Source organism: Lygodium microphyllum, chromosome 21 (assembly GCF_053477565.2).
Source record: "Lygodium microphyllum isolate KBCC chromosome 21, Lygodium_microphyllum_v1.1.10, whole genome shotgun sequence".
NCBI lineage: Eukaryota > Viridiplantae > Streptophyta > Polypodiopsida > Schizaeales > Lygodiaceae > Lygodium > Lygodium microphyllum.
This window is the reverse complement of record NC_141155.1, coordinates 101,944,915-101,967,876: the sequence shown is the minus strand read 5'-3', so window position 1 is coordinate 101,967,876 and position 22,962 is coordinate 101,944,915. Positions and strand designations below refer to the sequence as shown.

General features: G+C 41.3%; 1 pseudogene across 1 annotated transcript; it reads left to right on the top strand.

The window, feature by feature from the left end:
- The first annotated feature begins 1,632 nt into the window (after positions 1 to 1,632).
- On the top strand, positions 1,633 to 3,797 carry LOC148018364 (flotillin-like protein 6 pseudogene; annotated as a pseudogene). The gene is made up of 2 exons (XR_015687745.1): positions 1,633 to 1,860; positions 1,976 to 3,797. The product of XR_015687745.1 is annotated as a flotillin-like protein 6 pseudogene (transcript).
- The last annotated feature ends 19,165 nt before the right edge of the window (positions 3,798 to 22,962 follow it).

Sequence of the window (22,962 nt, the reverse complement as noted above, 5' to 3'; positions counted from 1 at the left end):
GAAGCATAGAACTTTGGACTCTGGAGGCCCAAATCTCTCTCTCTCCCCGTCAAAGGAAACAGCCTGGCCCTACACAGTACTGAGTACAGGGCCCAGGCCAACAATCTCTCTCTCTCTCTCTCTCTCTCTCTCTCTCTCTCTCTCTCTCTCTCTCTCTCTCTCTATGTAGGAGTCTGGACTCTGCTCAATCTTCAGGGCTTGCGGGCCGCGGCCAATCTTCAAGGCCCAAATCTTCTTTCTTGCTCAATGCTTAGTTTAAAATTATATGTTCAATCTTGCGACAGTTCTTTCTCTGTGAGTTTGCTGAACAGTGAACTTTGAAGCCTGCTGCCTCACGCCCCCACGCCCAGGCCCCAGGGTTGACCGTTGAAGCCTAAAGGCTAACGGGTCACCGTTCAAACTTCACGGCGGATGCTGGAATCCTAGACAGTGGATGCCCTCTCTCTCTCTCTCTCTCTCTCTCTCTCTCTCTCTCTCTCTCTCTCTCTCTCTCTCTCTCTCTCTATGCCCTGACGCCAAACGGGCCACGGCGGACGACTCTCTGTTCACGGCGGAAGACTCTCTCAGCCCTGACGCCCTGACGCCAGAGGGCCCACGCGGATGCTCTCTCTCTCTCTCTCCACCCTGACAGGCCATGGCGGATGCCTCTCTGATGAAGCCTGCTGGCAGCTACGGCGCTGCCTCACGCCCCCACGCGGATGCCCTCTCTCTCTCTCTCTCTCTCTCTCTCTCTCTCTCTCTCTCTCTCTCTCTCTGTGCCGAACTACCGAAGCCTGAAGGCTCACACCCCCACACGCAAGCCCCACAGTGCCACGGCCCACGGTTAGAAGTTAGAAGCCTCACACAAGCCTCCACGCCCACAGCACCACGCCCTCAGCACCATGCCCACAGAGCCGCCACAACGCCAAGCCCACAACGCTTAAGGGCCTAAAGGCTAAGGCTCTGAGAGTCTGACTCCTAAGGCTTGAGCGGCTGAAGCCTGAGCCTTAAGCACTCTCTCTCTCTCTCTCTCTCTCTCTCTCTCTCTCTCTCTCCCACAGGCCCATGCACAATCACGACTCAGGATTCAGGAATAAGCAGGAAGGCAAGCTTGAATGCAACACTCACGACTGCATGCAGGCTCACGATTAATCATCACAAGTCTACAAGAGCTATTTCTCTCTCTCCCATCTGAAGATTGATAGTGGTTAGTTGGCTACTGCCAGTCGAGTGCAGTAAGAATTAATTATAATTAAAGCTATAATTAAATTTAAAATATTCAAACTTCAAGACTAGATTCGTCACTCCAGAATCCATCTACCATCTGGCAAATTGCAATGCATCCTTTAAAGTTAAAGCTTTAAAAAGACTTAACTTTTAAGATTTAATTTAAAGTATTATAATATATATATATATTATATTATATTTATTATTTAAAATCCTTTTCCATATCATTCTAAAAGGAGATTCTCCTTCTATTTTAATGTTGAGAAGGATATTTTCCTTGGATGGTCAAAATTAAGCGGTCAGTCCTTTTCACCTATATTTTTTACAGATAAGCACTTCCTGGCCACATATAATTGAACAAGTTTTTTCTTGAAATGAACCGGCCTTAGGATGAAGCGAACTCGTCTTTTCCAGAACACTGGTCCCGGTGCGTGGTTTCTTTATACTTTAGAGCTGCGTCCCGACACATCCAACGCTTGCGTGCAGAGGCATCTCATTGACCAACGCGTCGTGAACGAGCTTCCTTGCAGGCCCGGCTTCCACATTTTCAAGAATGACGCGTTACCGCACTTCTTAAGAAGCTGCTCGCTGTACTCCAACAACAGCGTTTTCCTTAGGCTGTTCTGTTAGCATTAAGGAGCTTCTTACGCTTGGGTATTTTTCCGGCCCGCGAGGGCATTTCCCCATACCTTTCATCGTCTTATTTGAGGTATCTAATTTGGGCATGGTTTTTCTTACGGTGAGGAGCTGAGTCTGTTTGTGTATGCAGAAATCAAGGGGAGAAATACGGTGAGGAGGTGAGTTTCTGTGTACGCAGAGATCAAGAAGCAGCAATATGACTTGGCACGTGGCAGGACCGTCGGAGTACCTGGTGATAACTGGGCTGTTCATTAATGATGTGAAGATCGCAAAGAAAGCTTGGGTAATACTGGGGCAGAGATGGACCAAGATTGATATCAAGCCGGTTAACTACGCATTCGATGTGTCGGCTATGAGCTCAGAGAAGCTTCCGTTTACTCTTCCGGCTACCTACACCATTGGTCCGGATGCTGAAGACACACACGCTCTCCGCAGGTACGCCAAGCTGATCGCAGCGCATGAGCACCACGCACCGCACGTGAATAAGACCGTGGAGGGTATCATCGAGGGCGAAACTCGTGTTCTGGCAGCGGGCATGCCAATGGAGGAGATATTCAAGGGCAGCGACGAGTTCAAACGTAGAGTGAAGGAGGGAGTTCAGCGCGAATTGCAGAAGCTGGGGCTTCACGTGTACAATGCAAACGTGATGCAACTCCAGGACGTGCCGGGGCACGAGTATTTCTCATATCTGGGTAAGAAGGCTCAGAAGGAGGCCGAAAACCGGGCCAAGGTGGACGTGGCGGAAGCGGTGTTAATTGGTGATACGGGCGCCAAGGAGAGGGAGGGCCGGACGGTGCAGAGAAACGCTAAGGTGAAAGCGGAGACGGAGATGCGCGTGGCAGAGCAGGAGGGCGCGGCGGAGCAGAAGAAGGCAGCGGTGAAGGCAGAGACAACGCAGGTGGTGAATGAGAAAAAGCAGGAGATTGTGAAGGCGGACAACGAGTTGGCGAAAATGACGGCGATGTTCAGGAAGGAGGCGGCCATAGCAAACGTGAATGCGCAGAAGGAGGTGGAGGTGAAGAAGATGGAGATGCAGACGGAGGTGGAGAGGAGGAAGGCGGAGGCGCAGGTGGAGAAGCTTAGGGCAGAGGAGGTTGTGAAATCCACCATTAGGAAGGAGGTCAGCCAAGAAGAGGCAAGGGCCGACCTCTTTAGAAGAGAAAGAGAGGCGGAAGCTCATCTCTATGCGAGGCGGCGAGAGGCGGAGGCCAAAACGGGCTTGGCGACAGCAGACGCCGTCTCCTCTAAGCAAGCGGCCGAGGCCTGGCTCTTCACCAAGGTGAAGGAGGCAGAGGCCCTGCGCTCGCGTGCCGCCGCTATCGCCTACTACGTGACGGTGTTGTCGTGGGCGGTCCTCCGGGCCCTTGCAGTGCTGCTCTTGCTTGTGCATGTGAACTCGTGGCTCGCCGCCAATCGGGTGGGGTTGCCCTCAGCTGACGATAGCACCTCCGGCCTCAGCAACTTCTTCATTAATAATGCCATCTTCCACTACCTCCTCCCCGGATCCACGTCCTCCCATCTCCCCCTTCCTCCTCCTCAGATCAATGATGAGTATAACAACAATGGCGTGGATACCCCACCTCCCAAAGTGCCCTCGCCACCCCAAGAACACATCAATGCTAACAACAATCTACATGTACATCTTGATAATAATAGCAATGACGGCACCATCGATATCCCCTCTCTCTCCCCAGCCAATGTCACGCCACCCGAAGTGCCTCCGTCCACCACATCCCGAGAACACAAGCCATACGCATAGTGTTAGGACTCCGGGTGCTGCAACTTTACACTAGACGGGCAAAATCCTTTCACAAAATCCTGTTCACGTCTGTCAAATCTAACCTCTCCCGCGTGTCTTCATACATCTTGAACACTTGTTCCATGTGCCTTCCACATCTCTTGTAAAATTAGATATTCTTCTGTATTAATGCATGAATTCATGTGCAAATTTTCCTATGGCGTCCTTCTCAAATAATCAAATCTCGGAGGTCTTGGTCCGTGCCCTCTACCTATTGCCCAAGCATGTGCACATTGTGTGTAACCAGCTTTACAATCCTGCAACTACTTGTGAAGTTTTTCTTAGTTTAACAGTATTATGATTCTTTTTTCAAACTTAAATTTCTTATTCTTACTAAATGAAGTCCAAACTTGAAGGAATTCAATGACTTATTGGCATTTTCAACCTCATTGAATACCACCTATTCATTTTCAAATCATCAAGTCTTGGAATTGTCAACAACTCATTTTTGGGTCCAAAAAAAAATCTAAATAGTCCATTGTGGATCATATTTTCTTAAAAATGCTTCAAGACAATGTTCATTTTGAAGGTTGTAAAGTCCTTCTAAAGCAATTTTACCTTACTACATAAGTATATAATATAATGAAATTTTCTATGAAAGGGTTTGTCTCAAAATTTGCTCTTCTTAATTTAAGAACAGCAAACAAAAAAAGGCTTTGATGACAAATGGTAACATTTTGTAGAAAAATAAAATAAAATTTACAATATATATCAATTATATTCCAAAGTCAAACATTGAACTAACTCGAGGTATAAATTTGATGTTAATAATATTTTTTTTCTATATAAATGTAGAGGGTACAAAGTTCAAACTCAATTCAATAGTCCTTTTACACCAAGCAAGGCTCTTTTCACACCAAGCTCAATAGTCCTTTTAGAAAACCCATTTACACTTCCATTGTGCTCATCGCCAACCGTTTACCAATCCTTTGGTCTCACCTTCATCGCCGATTCACAAGGCCTCGGGTGGGCGAAGTCGATTTTTAGGTAGTTTATCTCACCTTTAACAATTCGCCATTATTGACACTTAATGAGGAGGATAGTGGGGAGTTGGATATCGCGTCACACACCATACATGTGAGGAGTTGGCCCTCTCACAATCTCAATACTGACCCAATTGCTGACGTTGTTGCAACAATCCTATTGCTTGCCACTCAAGTGGGAGTAAGAGGCTTTTTTTAAAAGTTTGAATAATACTTTTTAAAATTAGTGTCTATTAGGTCCTGCCCGTTTCATCATTCATTTATGAAAATTTAGATAATTTTATTAATAGATGTTTTTAACTACATTGCCAAGTTATCGTTGACTTATCAAAATTAGAAGCCTTAGAAAAAATAGAGCCAAGATAAACTAAACATAGAAAACCCAAACTATTTCGCAAAGTGGCTAGGTTAGGCAAGCATTATCATCACTAGGGAATTTGACCATTCAAAATTGTTACTTTTCATAGGAATATTAAGGAATTTGGATGTTAGTATAAACTAGTAAATTGATTGCTAATCAATTACTTATTTTGGTTAATTGTACTATAGATGAATCCTTATTTACTTTCCATTACGCTTTTGAAAAGAATTACCAATCACTATTTGATATTTTTACCACTGATCTCTTGCATGATTGATACCCAGCTAATAGAGGTGGGACCAAGATCATAACAAGGTCAAGAGTTGGGCCCTAAACTTGGTTGAACATACTAAATGCACAAGATTGTTAAAACAACGTGAGTGTTATTTTTGCGATTCCAAGGTAGGGCTGTCAATGGGTGGACCCAGCTTTTGACATATGGATCAGTATCTCAAATGAAAGAGGTGGACTAGGGCATTGAACTAAAGGATTGGAACAAAGGATAAGGTAATGGACCCATCATGATCGCCACATCAGTTAAGAAGCCCTCTCCCTCGAGAAATGGCTTTGGAAGCACCGAAACAATCTTTTATTATGTTTTCAAATTCATTTTAATTCAATCCTAAATGATCTATTAATTATTGAATAGCAATTAAATCACCTAGCTGTATCACCGTAAGTGTTTTCCCATGCTAGTTATAAAGGTTGTATATGAAGGAACATGTGATAAGATGAATGAAAAAAGGAACTAAAATGTATTAAATATAAAATATGCATATTGTAAATAAATAGGAAAACACTTCTATGCATAGATTTGGAAAGTGGGTGGATGGTTACCTCGACAGTGCCATTCTAAGGCTAGGTGCACCCAATTAGTTAAGTAATTTTTCAGTTAGCTAGGTTTTGGTGAAATTTGATCGATAAGATATTAGAACCTGATCGAATTATATTTCAGGGGAAAGGATCAATAGTTGTACCTCACCATGATGGGATGTTGATTTCTATGAACCAAGTGCAGGACTCGATCTACCTTCATTTCGTGCCATCCAGCCTAATTAATATAGTGCAACACAAAGGTTAGATTTCAAATAAATTGACCACATTTCCCATTAGGGTCTTCCAACCAATGGTAAATTTGTTTCCACGGGAGCAAGAGATATCATTGGTCGGACTTACAATGACTCTTTTCGACTACTGAGTAGGGTTCTTGTCTTGGGTCAAGTATAGGGTACCTTACATGTGTTCTCACTCTTCACATTCATCGCTTCCGATTCTATCTCTATCTCTCTCTTTCTCTCTCTCCACATATCGTTATCATGGTCTGTACTAGGGGACTTTTAGATGGCTTACAATGCTAGACAGGGTGGTTAGCACCATGTTCAAGTGCCTAGTAGCAACGACGAAGGTTGCTCCTTGTCATGCAAAATCTACAGGTTTCAAGCATGGATATCATGCAGATCCGGATGGGTCATCATCACGAAGAGATTCTTCCTTCTCCTTCACCCATGACGCTATGTCGAGGGGATCAATCATGAACGTGGGGGAAGGAAGGCGTCAATGCAACAACATTATAGTAGTCCAATGTTTGTGTTCTCATGAAGAAGGTGCTCATTTAAAAGCAAATCCCGAGTCTGCAGCAAGAACTTCCTCCTTCTCTTGTGTTGCGTGTTGGTGATGGTGGTGTAGTTGCAAGGATTTCAAGAACCAGACCATCATGGCTTTGGTGGTGACATTACATAAAGGCCCATGCTCTTCCCATATTTGGAGACTCCATAGTGGACGCGGGCCTTGTATAATCTGTGGCTCTTCACATGAATGCTCACGTAGCTACGTAGCTACTAGCATTACATTCCACTAAGAAAAACCCATGCATGAATCAGCAGTAACAACGTCAATGGTACATTTTGTGATGTAATGTTGTTGATTCATGCATGGTCTTTTTTCTACTCAACTTGCCTCTTTATAATATGCAAATTTTTAATATTTAAATCTTCATTTGATTAAAGATCCATTGTCTTAAAAAAGCGGACGAGTTGATGTGTGAGACTTGACTGGCCTTGATTGAGGAATTGGCCCTCTCCCCCGACCCCCACCAGCAAGGGTGCTATAATGGTATTATGATGGCCACTCAATGGCCATTAGAATTATGGTGTCCCCATCAAAGCCAACCTTGTTGGTTAGAAACTAGAAGAAGGTGAATAAGCGAGAGCAATGAGGCCCATTTTCTTACAAATGCACAAACCTACAATTTTGCATAGAATTATAACGAGATGCATAAGCATATGCAAACATATTTTGCATAGAATTAAGTTGCACCTAGTGTTTTATTTATTCATAATAGGTGTATACGATCTCATGTCTAACTCATTTTGTTTCCTTTAAATTTATTGCAGGTTGTAGTATCAAAGTCCAAGACATTTATGACTACTAATGAGAGGACAATGGGAATGGTTGCCACATTAGTAAGGTAAACAAGCTATATGATTAAACATTATAACTTGATCTTTGCTTTGTTTTTAAACCTATTAATTCTAGTATACCCATTTTTAAAAAAAATGTAATTTTTCTCTTCCTCGACAAGCTCAATGGTTCATTCATGGAGTTTGAAATTTGAGCACTACAACCAACAATATCTAGCCATTGTTTTTCTTTACAAGTGAAGGTAGCTTCTATTTCATTTTTAAAAAAACTCAACCAATAATATCTAGCCATTGTTTTTATCTACAAGTGAATGTAACTTTTATCCATTTTTCATTTTTTACTTCTGAGAAAACTTATTCATGGATATATATAACAATAAATTCTATATGCATAAGAACTAAGTACTAAACTAACAAAAAGGATACACTCAAAGATCTATGATTATGCAAGCCTTTCATAATATACTTAGTAATAATAATTAAAAATTTATTTAACTGTATAGATATGGCCTCGATTTCATCAAGGAGAGGTAGACTGAAAAAAGACAAACAACAACTGAGAATAATGGCTGCATTTTTTAGACAAAGAGGAGTTGAAGTGGAGAGTGAATTATCACCTCCATTGGATCTCAATAATTCTAGAAGCACCTACCCTAATTGATTTTGATCTTAATGTGTGGCTTGAGAATGTTGAAGATGAGCCTATAGATTGTAAAACACTTTTAGAAGCCTTACAAATATACATGACATATAAGAACAATATGCAACTCATTAAGAGAATAATCTTGATCATGATAGAGGTAAAAAGTTCAAAAAGGTGTAAGAACTCACCAAGAACATTGGAAAGTATACCATCCTTGAAGCTATTCAAATGAAGTAGATGGTAAGAAAAGGGTCGTTTGTTTATTATGTAAACATTTTCACATGAGCAGTGTATATGCAAATGTGGGAAGTACCGTAGTTCAAAAGCCTTCTTTAGAAAAGCATGAAAACTCAGAGGAACATAAAAATGCCCATTCAACGTGGATAGAAAATGAAAAAATGTCAACTTTGCCTATAGAAACTCATATGCAAGTAATGGGGAAAGTTGAGGAAGACAAAACAACTACAGGAGTAAAACTCCTTATACATGTTGCTTATTTTATCACTATCAAAGACAAACCTTTGTCAACCTAATGTGGAGGAGCTCAAGTTCTTCAAATTTCCTAATGTACCTCTCCATCAAATCTATGCCTTATAAGTGTCGGTATCCCACAACAAATAACTTTCTTAAGGTTTGTTATGACTACTTTTATCAAAAGATTTGCTCAGAAATTGTAGAGAGTCCTTTTTTCCCCTCATGGTGGATGAAAGTACATATATTTCACATGAACACAATATGATTGTGTGCATACCATATATGTCAAAGAAAAGAAATGGAAAATTATGCAATCGTTTCATTAGTCTCTTACAAACAATTAATGGCACATCAAATTCATTGTTTCAAGCATTGACGGAGCATTTGGTTCAACTTTCTCTACCAAAATCAAAGTGGGTAAAAAATAGACTTGTAACAAAGTTTGCAAGAGAGGTTCCACAATTAGTGGGAGTACATTGCATTCCTCATCAAGCATTAGTAGAAGGATGAATTGGAGCCTTTTCCAATTTTCAAGCTATTGGAAAAGTGTACACAAAAAGCAGGCAAGTGGATGAAAAGCTCTTATAAAAGGCATGCACAATTGAAGGAACTTGCAGATGCATTTGATTTACCTATGCATGAGGTCTGAGGACGCATGATATCCATTGGCTCTCTCGTGGATAAGTCACTCAAAGACTTGTAACTTTAATGCCAGCTCTTTTGATTCTATGGTCGATGTGTGAATGCTCGAATTTATATACATACTTCACATCCTTTAAAATTTAATTCTTTTTGCATTTACTTGTAGCATATGTCTTCCATTACTTGAATATCCTCAACCAAAGATTTCAAGTACATTAGGTTGATATTATATCTACCATTGTTATAGAGCATCTTGTCATCATTGACATTTAGAGGCACGATTCTTAATTGGTGAATTTGGGCAAAGTACAAAATGCTTCTCATCTTTTACACAACAAGAAAGCCCCAATGGGAAATTTAACTCAATTGTTGGAGTGAAAATTTATGGGAATCATCATCTGCATATGCGTTCTCTTAAAGAGAAGGACCAATGTCGAGACTTAAACTCTTGGGAAAGATGTATCAATATTGGTCAACAGCTCATTGGTAAGGTAATTATGTGCCTTAATGATCACTTCTGATATTTAAAACTTTTTGAAGTAGCCAAGATATTTAGCCCTCTTAATGATGGGCAAAATAAGGATAGAAGCAATTCTAGACAAGTTCTATTGTAGATGTAGATGCATGCAAACTGCAATATGGAGACTTCATGATCAAACTAAAGAGAACTTGTCTTGGTTAAATCATTTGTGAAGCATGAGAGCTTTGTGGATATGACATAACATGGGACCAAACCTATAGTGAGATGAAGACACTTTGGCGTGCCTGCCTAGTTAATGTGGCAAGTACAATGGATTGTGAGAGGGGATTTTCATATATGAACAAAATCAAATATGAGGAGCACAATGGCCTCTCATTTGACACTCTAAATACATTGATGTTTTTTCCTTATAGTGGTCAAAAAGACCCACTTAAGGTTGATTGGAATGCAATCTATCAAACATGCGATAAAATAAAGACCCATCATGATGTATATGTTTTGACAATTGAGTGAAAAAGTCATGGATAAAGTTTATTTTGTGTTCATGAAAATCTAATGGCTTCATGATCTTTTGAACATTCTAATAGACACAAACTACTTCAACTTTCTTTTTTTGATGCCTTCATGTTGATGGTTTTAAATGTCCAATTTGAAGTTCTTTTTGGTTATCAGATCATTCTCATAAACATAATTTATGAATGGATTTATATGAAATTAAAATCATGATATTTGAAAATTCTCTCTTGAAAAATACAAGGTAGTTTGAAACTAGCTCATCTCTAGAAGGGCAAATCCAAAATTGTGTCCTTCATAGAGAAGGGCAATCACATATCAACCCTTTATGAAAAAGTACAAGGGAAACTTGTAAAAATAGACACTACTTCAAGATAAATTAGAGAACATAAAGAGGTCTAGAATTGATCCATGTAAAGGTGATGGGAAGCATTGGATGATGTGGTAGACATGAGCCTTCACAACTGTGGGGCCAACTTGAGACTAGGAGTCACATGCTTCTTAAAGTAATTTTGCATCGAGAGAATAAATACACAAGTGGGAAAAAGAAATGATTCTTTTAACACTAATTTGGTAATTTAAAAAATGGTTTTCCTTTTTGGGGATATGCAAAAATATTTATACATCTTTATATAAGAGATTTTTTGTTATTTTTATTTACGTACCATAGAAATGCAAGAAAAATTAAGCAACATGGAAAAAATTCTCACACATAATTGTTATATCATCACCAAAGTATATGGGTAATTTAAAGGACATCAAATATCCTTGCTTTGGAAAAAATAAGCAAAGCAAAATAAAAAAATCATATAAATTTTTTGGTCATGCATAGTCTACATATCCCATATTACATGTGGTAATACTTGATTTGATACTAATCATATGTGATAGTTAGATCATCTATTCCTATGTCTATCTCTATCCTATTTATTATTGGGAGGTTTTTGGAGTGCTACATGGAAGCAAGAGAAGGCATGCAAGAAGTTCTCCCATTTTTTCAAGGTAATGGGGAGAAATTAAAAAGGAGAGAGGGGGGCAAGTTGCAATGCATGATGTGAAAGGGGGGAGGGAGAACACACACACTGTACATACATAGTCACATACACACAAAAAGTAGACCTTTGTTTGGGTTTTTTTGGTGGGGAAAGGGGGGAATTTTAAACCTTAGTGATTTTTTTTAAAAAAATGGGATTAGTTTGGGGTTTTTTTTGGGGGGGAAAAGGGGGGATGTTAGGGGGTGTGATGAAAAACAGAAAAGGAGAGAAAGAAAAAAGAAAAGGGAGGAGCATGTGGATCATGCCCATAGAGAGAGAGAGAGAGAGAGAGAGAGAGAGAGAGAGAGAGAGAGAGAGAGAGAGAGAGAGAGAGAGAGAGAGAGAGAGAGAGAGAGAGAGAGAGAGAGAGAGAGAGAGAGAGAGAGAGAGAGAGAGATTATGATGATATTTTATTGTCCATGAGAGGCCAATAATGACCTATTGAATAAAAAATAAGTGGTATAATAATCTCCTTCATCTTTACTTTACTTTAGTTAAGTACTAAGTGTCCACATAAATGAAGGACCTCAAAAAAAAAAACATAAACCCTAAAAGGGAAAAATAATTATAGGGAATTAGACAAACCTAGGTGAAGAGTGGGAACATGATCAAGAAGAATCATTGTGTGCATGTAAAGTGAATCCGTGCATGTGAAGTGAACCTAAATATGTATGTACAAAGATGACCGAGAGGTCTGAGGTGTATGTACATATGTGAAGTTATGGTGCCTACAAGGAGTATGTACAATGGCACTACAATATCATAGCATATTAATTCCCAAAGATTGAAGTTGAGACAACTCCAAGTTCCGAGCATATCAACAGAGTGAAGCATGCTTCATTTAGTGCTTTGGTGAATATATCTACAGTCATCTGATCACTTGGACAATGTTCAATCATGATTGTTCCTTTCTTTACTTCATATCGAACATGATGATAATGCACTACAGTATGTTTAGACTTGTTAAGTTGAACATAGTCTTTAGCAAGACTAATAGCACTTTTTTTATCACACTTAAGTGGTGTGCTAAAGAGAGAAGGATGGCCAATATCTAATAGAACTCACAATGTTGTTTCTTACTAGTCCAAGAAACCATTGATAAAGAAACAATTTCAACTTGTAGAACACATAGATAAGTGAGAGCTTGCCTAGTCTGCATCTGTATAACACAAAAGTTGAAGTGAATGTAAAGAATCAAAGGTTTGTTGGCACTGATAAACCAACCAACACTATATTAGAAAATTTGGAAATTTTCATACACTTTGGGAATCCCCAATACCTTTATTATTTGACCACATGGTCAAATCTTATTGTCTTACTTCAAGGTGGAGTCTACCCTAAATGCTAAATTAGCTACCTTCCAAAGTCCCACTTCAAATATGGATCAATATTTAGCCACATGGTCAAATATTTATCACTTATTTGAAATTGGGACTTGGAAAATTTCAAAATTCTCTAATATGGTATTAACCCAAAATCTTTAGTGCCTTTCAAATACTTCAAAACTTGTTTAACTATAGTCCAATGTTCAAGACATGGAAAACTAAGATATTTTCCAAGAAATTTTGTAGTAAAAAGAATGTCAAGGTGAGAATTAAAGCCAACAAATTGAAGCCATCCAACAAGATTAGCATAAGGTTGATGTAATGCCAATTGTCCATCATTCTGCAGAAAGTGAGAGTTTTTTGTAGAGCTCATAAGACAAGGAGTTCTAGTAGGATGATGTGCAGAACCCAAACCAAACTTCTGAATAATATATTCAATGAAATTTGTTTGATGTAATAATAAAACGCCCTTTTCTTGATAGTGTTGAATCTGAATACCAAGACATGAGTGTATGTCTCCAAGATCAACCATGTCAAACGCATAAGATAAAACCTTATTTACTTGTTGAAGGAAGTTGAGATTGTTAGAAACAAGTATGGTATCATCCACATATAGAGCAAGAATAACAGAACTATCATTGCAATGCTTGACATATAAGTTAGGATCTAAAGAACAAAAGATTAAACCTTGTTTTGTAAGGAAGAGATCAAACTTTTGATACCAAGCTCATGAAGATTGTTTGAGACCATAGAGTGCCTGATGAAGTCTGCAAGCAAAATTTTCCTTATGTTTGACTAAAAATCTCTCTGGTTGCTCCATATATATCTCTTTCTTTAAATCTCCATTCAAAAAAGCAATTCTCACATCCATTTTTTGAACCTCCAAATCAAACTCAACTACAAAAACTAACAAGACCTAAACACCGGTAATATGAACAACAAGTGAGAAAGTTTCTTGATAATCAACTCCAACAATTTGTAAGAAACCTTTGGCAACTAGCCTTGCTTTGAGTTTGTCAAATGTTCCATCTGCTTTTTTTTAAGTCTTATAAACCCACTTGCATTTAATAGTAGTATGTCTAGGTGGTAACTCGGTTAGAACCTATGTATCTTTAGGCAAAAGAGATTCATACTCAGCTTCCATGGCCTCCTACCATTGTTCCTTTTGTGGGGATGACATAGTGTGGGAGCTTTTTGTTGAGATATCGAGCTCCACTCGTGATACGCCAGAGTGACCGTTGTGTATTTATGTCACCGACTTGTTAGTTGCAGACGCGGTTGGTACACCGCCCATGAATAATAGCTACATGATAGCTATCCTTATCTACTCTAGTTCGTGGCTCAGTTTGTATGCCACCTTAGTTAGTTGAGTTTGGTTTTGAGACCCATATATAGGGTTCTCCTATTTTCTTTGTAAGAGAGTTCTTTTGGCTTACACAACTAAGAAGAGGAAAACTGCTTTCAGCCTCCACCTCTGTGTGTATTCCCCCATTGTGCAAGCAAGAAAGCTTCAAGTGAGACTCCTTCCTTCTCTCCCACAATCTTGTCATGGTATCAAAGCCTTGTTCGTGGTAAGGAGCTCAAGAAAGCAAGCCAAGCTCGCGGTGTTCTGGTAAGAGGAGCAGTGTTGTTTTCATTTTTCTGTTTTGGGAGCAGATCTCTGCAGGCAGCACAGCCGGAAATTGCAAGAGTGCATTGTCTCAGGTTGAGACGCCCTTCGCGGTGAAGCAAGAGGGCAGTATATGCTGCGAGTAAGGGCTTTAGCCCTTGGTGACCTTGTTTTTTTTATTTGAGGCCATTTCGGGGCCTGTTTTGGAGGCGGAAGTTTTCTGCATGCACTCAGGAAAAGGCCCAGTTTTATGCTGTGCGACCACTGTTCTACAGGTCGGTGAAAAGTTACCACAGAAATTGCATCGTATGCTTATGTGCAGAGACATTGGGAGTTATAGAATCATCCTTGGTTCCTGTTTATGCAAAATCGTCACTAGGAAGTGACTGTGTGGTCAAATACTACTTTCGTCAGTTTTGCAGATTTGCCCTTGTGAGGGTGAAGCTGTGTTTTTTGCAGTGACAGAATTTTTTGCAGTGTTCTGTAATGGCGTCTGATTCTCTTTCACAGATTGTCACTGAAAAGCTTGACAAGAACAACTTCCAAGCATGGAAGTTTAGAATGACAAATTTCCTTATGGGAAAAGGATATTGGGAATTTGTTGCAGGAAATGAAGAAGAACCAGTTCTTCCTGATGTTCCCAATCAACAGCAAATGCAGGCATTTAAAGCATGGCATGAGAGAGCCAGGAAAGTTATGTACTGGCTGTCTATCAGTATTTCAGACTCTATGATTGTGCATATTCAGGATGCAAGTACGCCAAAGGAGGCATGGGATACTTTGTGAAAAATGTATAGCACAAATACGCAAGCCAGGAAAATGTAGCTCAAGCAAGAGTTGCATAATGTGCAAAGAGAAAATATGAGCATCAATGACTACCACATGAAGGTGAAGAAGATTGCAGATGCACTTGCTTCCATTGGGTCGCCAGTCGAAGTTGATGATTTAGTTTCCGTGACCTTGAATGGTCTAGGAAAGGATTATGCACAGTTTCGGACATCCATTTCAGTTCGTGAAAGATTTCCTGATTTTGAGGAGTTGATTGCTCTTCTAATTTCTGAGGAGCAGAGAAATGGTGGTGCATCTTCTTCAGGAGGAACTTCAAAAGAAGCTGTCTTCTACTCAAATGCTAGAAGAGGTAGAGGCAGAGGTAGAGGAGGCCGATTTGGAGGCCATGGTAGAAATCAGAATATGCAGCAAACTCAAGAAAACCAGTCCTATGGAGGAGGACGTGGTAACTCTAGAGGCAGGGGGAGCCAAAGAGGTCGTGGTGGATGGCAAAGAGGCCAAAATGCAAATAGCAATGTTGAATGCTACTACTGTGGTAAAATGGGTCATATGGTTAAAGACTGCTATAAAAAGCAGAATGACATCATGAATTGGAAATTGCAACAAGGGAATTATGCATCTTCTAGTAGACAGGGTGATGACAAAAATGAGCACTTGTTTATGGTGCAGCACATGAACAATTCTGTGACAAGTACAGAAGAAAGCAACGATGTATGGTACGTTGACTCAGGTGCATCAAACCACATGATAGGTCATGCAGAATGGATGGAGGATGCAAGGAAAATGGAAAAACCAGGATTTGTGGAGACTGGTGATGATACTGCACATCTTATTGTGCAGATTGGAAAAATTCCCTTGTCTATGCAAGATGGGAAAAAGAAATACCTGTCGGATGTATTTCATGTTCCGAATATCACCAAGAATCTGGTTTCTGTTGGTCAAATGGTTGAGCAGGGCTTGCAGGTCAGATTTAATCCTCATGGATGCTTTGTTGAGGATATGAAAAATAAAGGTCGCTTGATAGCAAAAGGAAAGAAGAAGGGCAGAATGTTTACGTTGGATGCAGACATGTCTGAATTGAGTGCAGCAATGTTTGCTCATGGGACTGGTGTAGTTGCAGATATTGATATCTGGCATAAACGCATTGGTCATGTTAATGTACAGCGACTTAAATCAATGCAGGCCCAAAATATTGTTGCAGGATTGCCAAAATTCAAGGTTGCAGAAATGCATAAGGTATGTGAAGCCTGTCAGTTTGGAAAACAGGCAAGGAAACCATTTCCTAGACATGTTCAAGAGAGTGAGAAGCCATTGGAATTAATCCACTCTGATGTGTGGACTACTAAAGCTGCATCTCTTGGAGGCTGTCATTATTTTGTCAGTTTTATTGATGACTATAGCAGAAAAGTTTGGGTGTATTTTATGAAAAAGAAAAGTGAAATTTTTGGGCATTTCAAAACCCTTAAAGCTATGGTTGAAAAAGAAACCGGCCTGCAAATAAAATGCCTAAGGTCAGATGGAGGGGGAGAGTACCTCTCAAATGAGTTTGCAAAGTTCTTGCAGGAGCATGGCATAAAGCAGCAATATTCATGCAGTCATACCCCACAACAAAATGGAATTGCAGAAAGGAAAAACAGGCATATTGGAGAGGTATCTCGTGCCATGCTCAATGAAAAAGACTTGCCAGATTTTTATTGGGCTGAAGCAGTTGCTACAGCAGTCTATATAATGAACAGGACTCCCACTGCAGCAATACATGGGATGACTCCAGAGGAGAGGTATACTAGTAGGAAACCAGATATTTCTCATTTGAAAATTTTTGGTTGCATTGCCTATGTACATGTGCCAGATGAGCTGAGATCCAAGTTGGATCCAAAAGCTGAGAAGTGCATCTTTATTGGTTACTCTCTGCAGCAAAAAGGGTATAGGTGCTATAACCCTTCTACTCGTAAGTTTACAGTGAGCAAAGATGTCATTTTTGATGAGACGAGTAGCTGGTATAAACCAGTAAATGTGATTGATGATGTGGATGCACAAATTGATAATGCTGCACAGAATTCACAGTAGCAGTCACAAAATATTAGTGGACCTGGAGCGTCCTCTAGCAGTGGTTCACATTCTTCGTCATGGACAGGCAGATTGAGATCAGGAAAATCTTCTCAAAGCAATGCAGATAATGGTATGCAGGTATCACGAAAAGGAAAAGAGAAGGTAGATCAGCCCATGTTTGCAGGTCACTCTTATGTGGATGGTGAATCCAGTGGCTCAAAATAGAGCATTGATGATGAGTTGGGTATTCCTTCTATTGTTACACCTGGAGTAAGGAAGACTAGGGATGTTTTGAGAGCACCTGGGAGTGAACCTACTTTGTGCAAGTCTACGAGAGCTAGGTATCCTGTGGATAGGCTGAAATATGATGGATTTACAGCCATTCACTATGCATATATGGTCAAAGTGATACAGGAACCAGAACCCACTTCTTTTGAGCAAGCCATGGGAAAAGAAAAATGGGAGAAAGCCATGGATGAAGAAATGGATGCCTTGGAAGCAAATGCTACATGGGAATTGGTACCTTTGCCTAAAGGTAAAAATGCAATTGGCTGTAAGTGGGTTTATAAGGTGAAGCACAATGCAGATGGTTCTGTGAACAGATACAAGGCAAGATTAGTAGTCAAGGGGTATGCACAAACATATGGCATTGACTATGAAGAAACATTCAGTCCGGTTGCAAGGATGGCAACCGTAAGAGCAGTCATTGCTATGGCTGCATCAAAGGGATGGTCTTTACATCAGATGGATGTAAAGAATGCCTTCTTGCATGGTGATTTGCAAGAAGAGGTCTATATGGAGCAGCCACCAGGTTATGTGCATGCTGTTCATCCTGAGTTTGTTTGCAGGTTGAAGAAAGCCTTGTATGGCTTGAAGCAAGCACCTAGAGCATGGTCTGACAAGATAGGACAGTATCTTGTCACTATTGGCTTTCAGATTTCCAAGGCAGATTTCTCACTTTATGTGAGAAAAACAGAGAAAGGTATTATGCTACTTGTCATTTATGTTGATGATTTGATTATGACAGGTGACAGTGATGAAGATATCCTTCATGTGAAAATGCTATTGAAGCAGAAGTTTGAGATGAAGGATTTGGGAGAGCTGCGTTATTTATTGGGCATTGAGGTGATCAGATCACCAAGTGGGATACAGCTCTTGCAGAGGCAGTATGGATTGGACATGCTGTCCAAATATGGGATGACAAGTTGTAAGCCTATTTCAGTTCCTTTGGAGCAGAATGTGAAGCTGAGCACAGATGCAGGTGAGCTTCTAGAAGACCCTACTATGTACAGACGCATAGTAGAAAGTTTGATTTATATGACTATTACCAGGCCAGATTTGAGCTATGCTGTTGGATTGGTAAGTCAGTTTATGCAGGCTCCAAGGAAACCACATTTGGATGCGGCTAGACGCATATTCAGGTATGTGAAGTCCACATTGCAGTATGGACTATTTTATGAGACTGGGGTTCAGATACAGTTGCATGGATACACTGATGCTGATTGGGCTGGTAGTATTTCTGATAGACAATCTACCAGTGGATATGTGTTCTCTTTTGGGAGTGCTGCAGTCACTTGGAGCAGCAAGAAACAGCCTACAGTTGCCTTGTCCAGCACAGAGGCTGAGTACAGGGGTGCAGCAATGGCTGCATGTGAGGTAGCTTGGTTGCATAAGCTACTTTATGATATGCATCAGTCTACAGATGGGCCAGTTGTCATTTATTGTGACAACATGAGTAGTATATACTTGGAAAATAACCCAGTCTATCATGCTAGAACAAAGCACATTGAGGTGCATTATCACTATGTGCGGGAGAGGGTTTTACTAGGTCTTATTGATCTAGTTTATGTCAGCACAGAGGATCAAGTAGCTGACATATTCACGAAGGCATTGGGCGCAGAGAAGCTGCGCAAGTTTAGAGACCTGCTTGGTGTACAGGAATTGGGATTGAGCTCGAGGGGGAGTGTTGAGATATCGAGCTCCACTCGTGATACGCCAGGGTGACCGTTGTATATTTATGTCACCGACTTGTTAGTTGCAGACGCGGTTGGTACACCGCCCATGAATAATAGCTACATGATAGCTATCCTTATCTACTCTAGTTCGTGGCTCAGTTAGTATGCCACCTTAGTTAGTTGAGTTTGGTTTTGAGACCCATATATAGGGTTCTCCTATTTTCTTTGTAAGAGAGTTCTTTTGGCTTACACAACTAAGAAGAGGAAAATTGCTTTCAGCCTCCACCTCTGTGTGTATTCCCCCATTGTGCAAGCAAGAAAGCTTCAAGTGAGACTCCTTCCTTCTCTCCCACAATCTTGTCACTTTTACTCAACCGTCAAGACCCACGGACCGCTTATTGTTTCAAGCGTTCCAAGCCGAGCACTAATGGCTACCTCTCACATAGTCGACACGCCATCCATATCTACGGGTGTAGTGAGCTTACCTCCATGCCGATTGAGTTACCTCCTCTCCTGCGCACTCCGATAGGTCCACGATCCAAGTGCAAGCTCCATGCTCCAAGATCTATAGCCACGAGCAAGAGAAGAGAAGAGAAGAGAAGAGAAGAGAAGAGAAGAGAAGAAGAGAGGGGAAGATGGAGAGCTTCTCCTCCCCGGTCCCTCACCCTCACACACACACTCCCTCACACTCTCACACTCCCTCTCTTAAGCACAAGCTCAAGCAAGCAAGAAGAATAAGAAGAAGAAAAAGAAGAGAAGAGCCACTTTTGGCCACACACAAGAATGAGCTTCTCATTCACTTTTCAACTTTATATACAAAATCCTAAATCCCTTTTGGGCAGTCATCCCCTTATCCCCTTTTTTACATGGCCGGCCGTGGCCTAGGCCCTTTTTCCCATTGTCCTTCTATCTTCCTAGCTTCCTTTCCACCACCCGTCTATATTTACAAATTGCATGGGTAAGAGTCCGGCGCTCCTTAAATTAAATCACGATGCGCTTACGCTCTTTTACAAAAGTATTGACTTGCACTTTTCCTTGTGCGTCTTTTTCCTTATTTAGGAATTTTTTGCGCTTCTCGTGTTTCTAGATTTTTCTTGGCATGACTTCATCTTCCATTTCACTTTGCCTTGGCCTTTGTCTTCTGCTTTAGCTTTTCTAGATTTTCCACCTTGTTCATCTACCGGTTAACATTACCCCCCTCCTAGACGAGTGCCAGTCCCATGGCACTCACCGTCATAGGTAGCAGGCTTTGGCATGCACCGAAGACGTGGGTGGCAAGGACACCTGTGGTTGCCATGGAGGAGTGTTGGTGGTGGTGTGGAGGAAGGTCCTTGGGGGCACGTTGGTGGCCTAGGTGGCTGGTGAAAGGGTTGTTGGAGTTGGTGGTAGGGCTGTTTTTTGTTGGGGATTACACGGATGGCCAGCACAAGTGTTGGTTTGTTGGGGATTCTACACATGATGATTCTTTGCGGGCTTATAGGATGATAAAGGATAAGAATTCAGAGTTGGGTGTCAATAAAGAGTGAACAACACTTTCGTTGGAGTCTTCAATACCTGCAATTTGAAAACCTCTCATAAATGGTCTCTCCCTAGGGGTAATGCTAGTCTTCTCTATCGTGCACAAGACATAGTTCAATTAGTTTGGGAGACAGGTCGAACTCTAAGTAAGCTAAGAGTATTGTCCTGCACTTGAGAACCCAGACTGTGTATATATTTCGGTGTAGATATTATGTGAGTGCTCGTGTATACTTAGATATTACGTATTTAGAAGATCGCAGCTTGGTTTCTCGTAACAATGTGTGGATGAAGCAAAGTTATCCATGTTGAGAAGAAGTACACGTGAAGGTGTATGAGACATTCTTTGCGTTGTGATTGCATGACATAGCATAATTGAACATAAGGACACCGCACTTTCGGTAGCTGGGAGCTATTGACTTGCTTGATGAGGATGGTGTACTTTTCATGGCCATTTGTGCAGTGCTTACCACAATTGATTGCAATGGTATTAAGGCAGAGTGCAAGAGGGAATCATGTGAATGGGTCAGGGTGACAGGTCTAACCATAGGCGAGACAAGCTCCCTAGGTATGTCCTACCCTTGATGTGCCCTGAACAATTGTGGGTGATGCTAAAGGGCTAGGGGACTAGGGACAGAGCTAGCCAACCAAGGTCATTGGACGTACCTAATTTGAGGACCCCTAGGTGCTGTGCTGTGATCGTGGGTGCTTCTTATCTTTTCGTTCTTTTCTTTTATTTTTTCATTTTATGTTTTTTTTTTGTTTCTTTTTCTTGTGCCTTTTTCTTTCTTTCTTTCTTTCTCTTCTCTTTTCTCCCTTTTTTTTTCTGAACTTTCCTGAGTACAACCATTGCAATATGTTGAGGCTATCAGCCTTTCAATGGGTTGGGAAATATCAAGCTTCAAAGGCTCAGGAAATGGATATTACAGTGATGATTGTGCCCTAGCCTCGTTGTTAGAGAAGTAGTTGGTGAGATAGGGAGATACACTTGAGATATTGCAAACCTCTTTGCGACACGCGATGTCGGTACAATTGAGGTAACAACTGCCGTGAGCCAACTGTAGAGCTTGACCCAGAAAGATAGCGTAGCCCATGACTATGCTTTGGGCCATGCGATGTGGGCGGTCGGCAAGGGTGATTTTTGCTTTCGACAGCATGGCTTTATCACGGCTCTTTGTGGGGTCGATGGTCTTGTGGTGATCGAGCATTGAACACTTTCGCACAAAGACCTGTATCTTCCTGTATCCACTTGTCACTTCATGAGAGTACATGCACGGTATATGCGGCAACTATAATAAACCGGTGCAACGCCAGGAGACATCACTTATCTAAATTCCATGGTGTTGACTTGGATACTTATCACCTACACTTAATTAGCTTGTTCTTTTGCTAAAGACGTGAAATATATTAAACACAGATATGAAAATTTTGTACAATGGGGGAACATGTCAACACTTAACCATTTAAATACAAAAAGTCATGGCTAGGTAGCATTTGATAAGCCTTTTATACAACATGGGGCTACTCTATTTGTACGAAGCAGGGCGAGTCTGGGTGGTCGGGCAACTGAGGCTGTGCAAGTGAGGGGCTCTTGTGAGGCTGTGCGGGAAAAATGTCAGCTGGGACCCGGATGGTGTAGTCCTTTGCCGCAACTGTTTCTAGAATGCTTTTGAACAATGCATCAAATTCTTGCTTGTCTCGAGCTGCCCCCTCCTCTTTTGAGCACCTGGTGCCCGAACGTTTGGTGGGGGCCCGCACAACCGGTGTTGCCATACCCTGTGTGCTCCCTTGAGCTTCTATTCCCCTAGCCTGGGGATCTTTTGGCTTCCGTCCGGGCCGGTGTCGCTTGGGGCCTCGTTTCATTGCATACCTTTCAAGGGTAGGTACGTAGCGTTCCGACAGAGGCGCTTTTGCTACATGCTCCCTTTGACAGCGGATAGCATCCTTGCAAGCCAACTGCACTGGGTGCTCCATGTCGGCTACCACAGGGGGAGCTCCAAAATGCAAACCAAGGATTAGGCCTTGAGGCAGGATAAGACTATTTGCATGGAAGGGATTATACAGTGGGTTATCAAGCGCATATGATGAGGAGGGGAGAGGTGAGGCATGCAGTGTTTGTTGTAGAGGAATGGCCCCCATGATGATGTTCATTTTGCCTCCAGCCATTACCAGAACTTGGCTTATGCTAAGTTGTGTGGACTGGTTGTCATGGAGTGGGGCAGGGCTCATCCTCGGAAGGATAGACCGGAAAGGGGGAAAGGTGTATAGAAAGGGATGGTATCCCATCTACACCATTAGAGTTGTTGGTCAAGGCTTCCTATGGCGGTAATGAGGGTTGCATGCCCTTCACTTGGAGGTGGGAATGGTCACATGACTTCTAAATGTGTGATAAGAGGAGGACCTGAGGAGCTTAGCCTGTCAAACCCAACTCTTCTCCCTGCGCTTGACTATCATTGCTTGTGTGTGTTGATATTGTCTATACAGGGTCACACAAAAATCATTGTTTATTTATATACATATTTACGA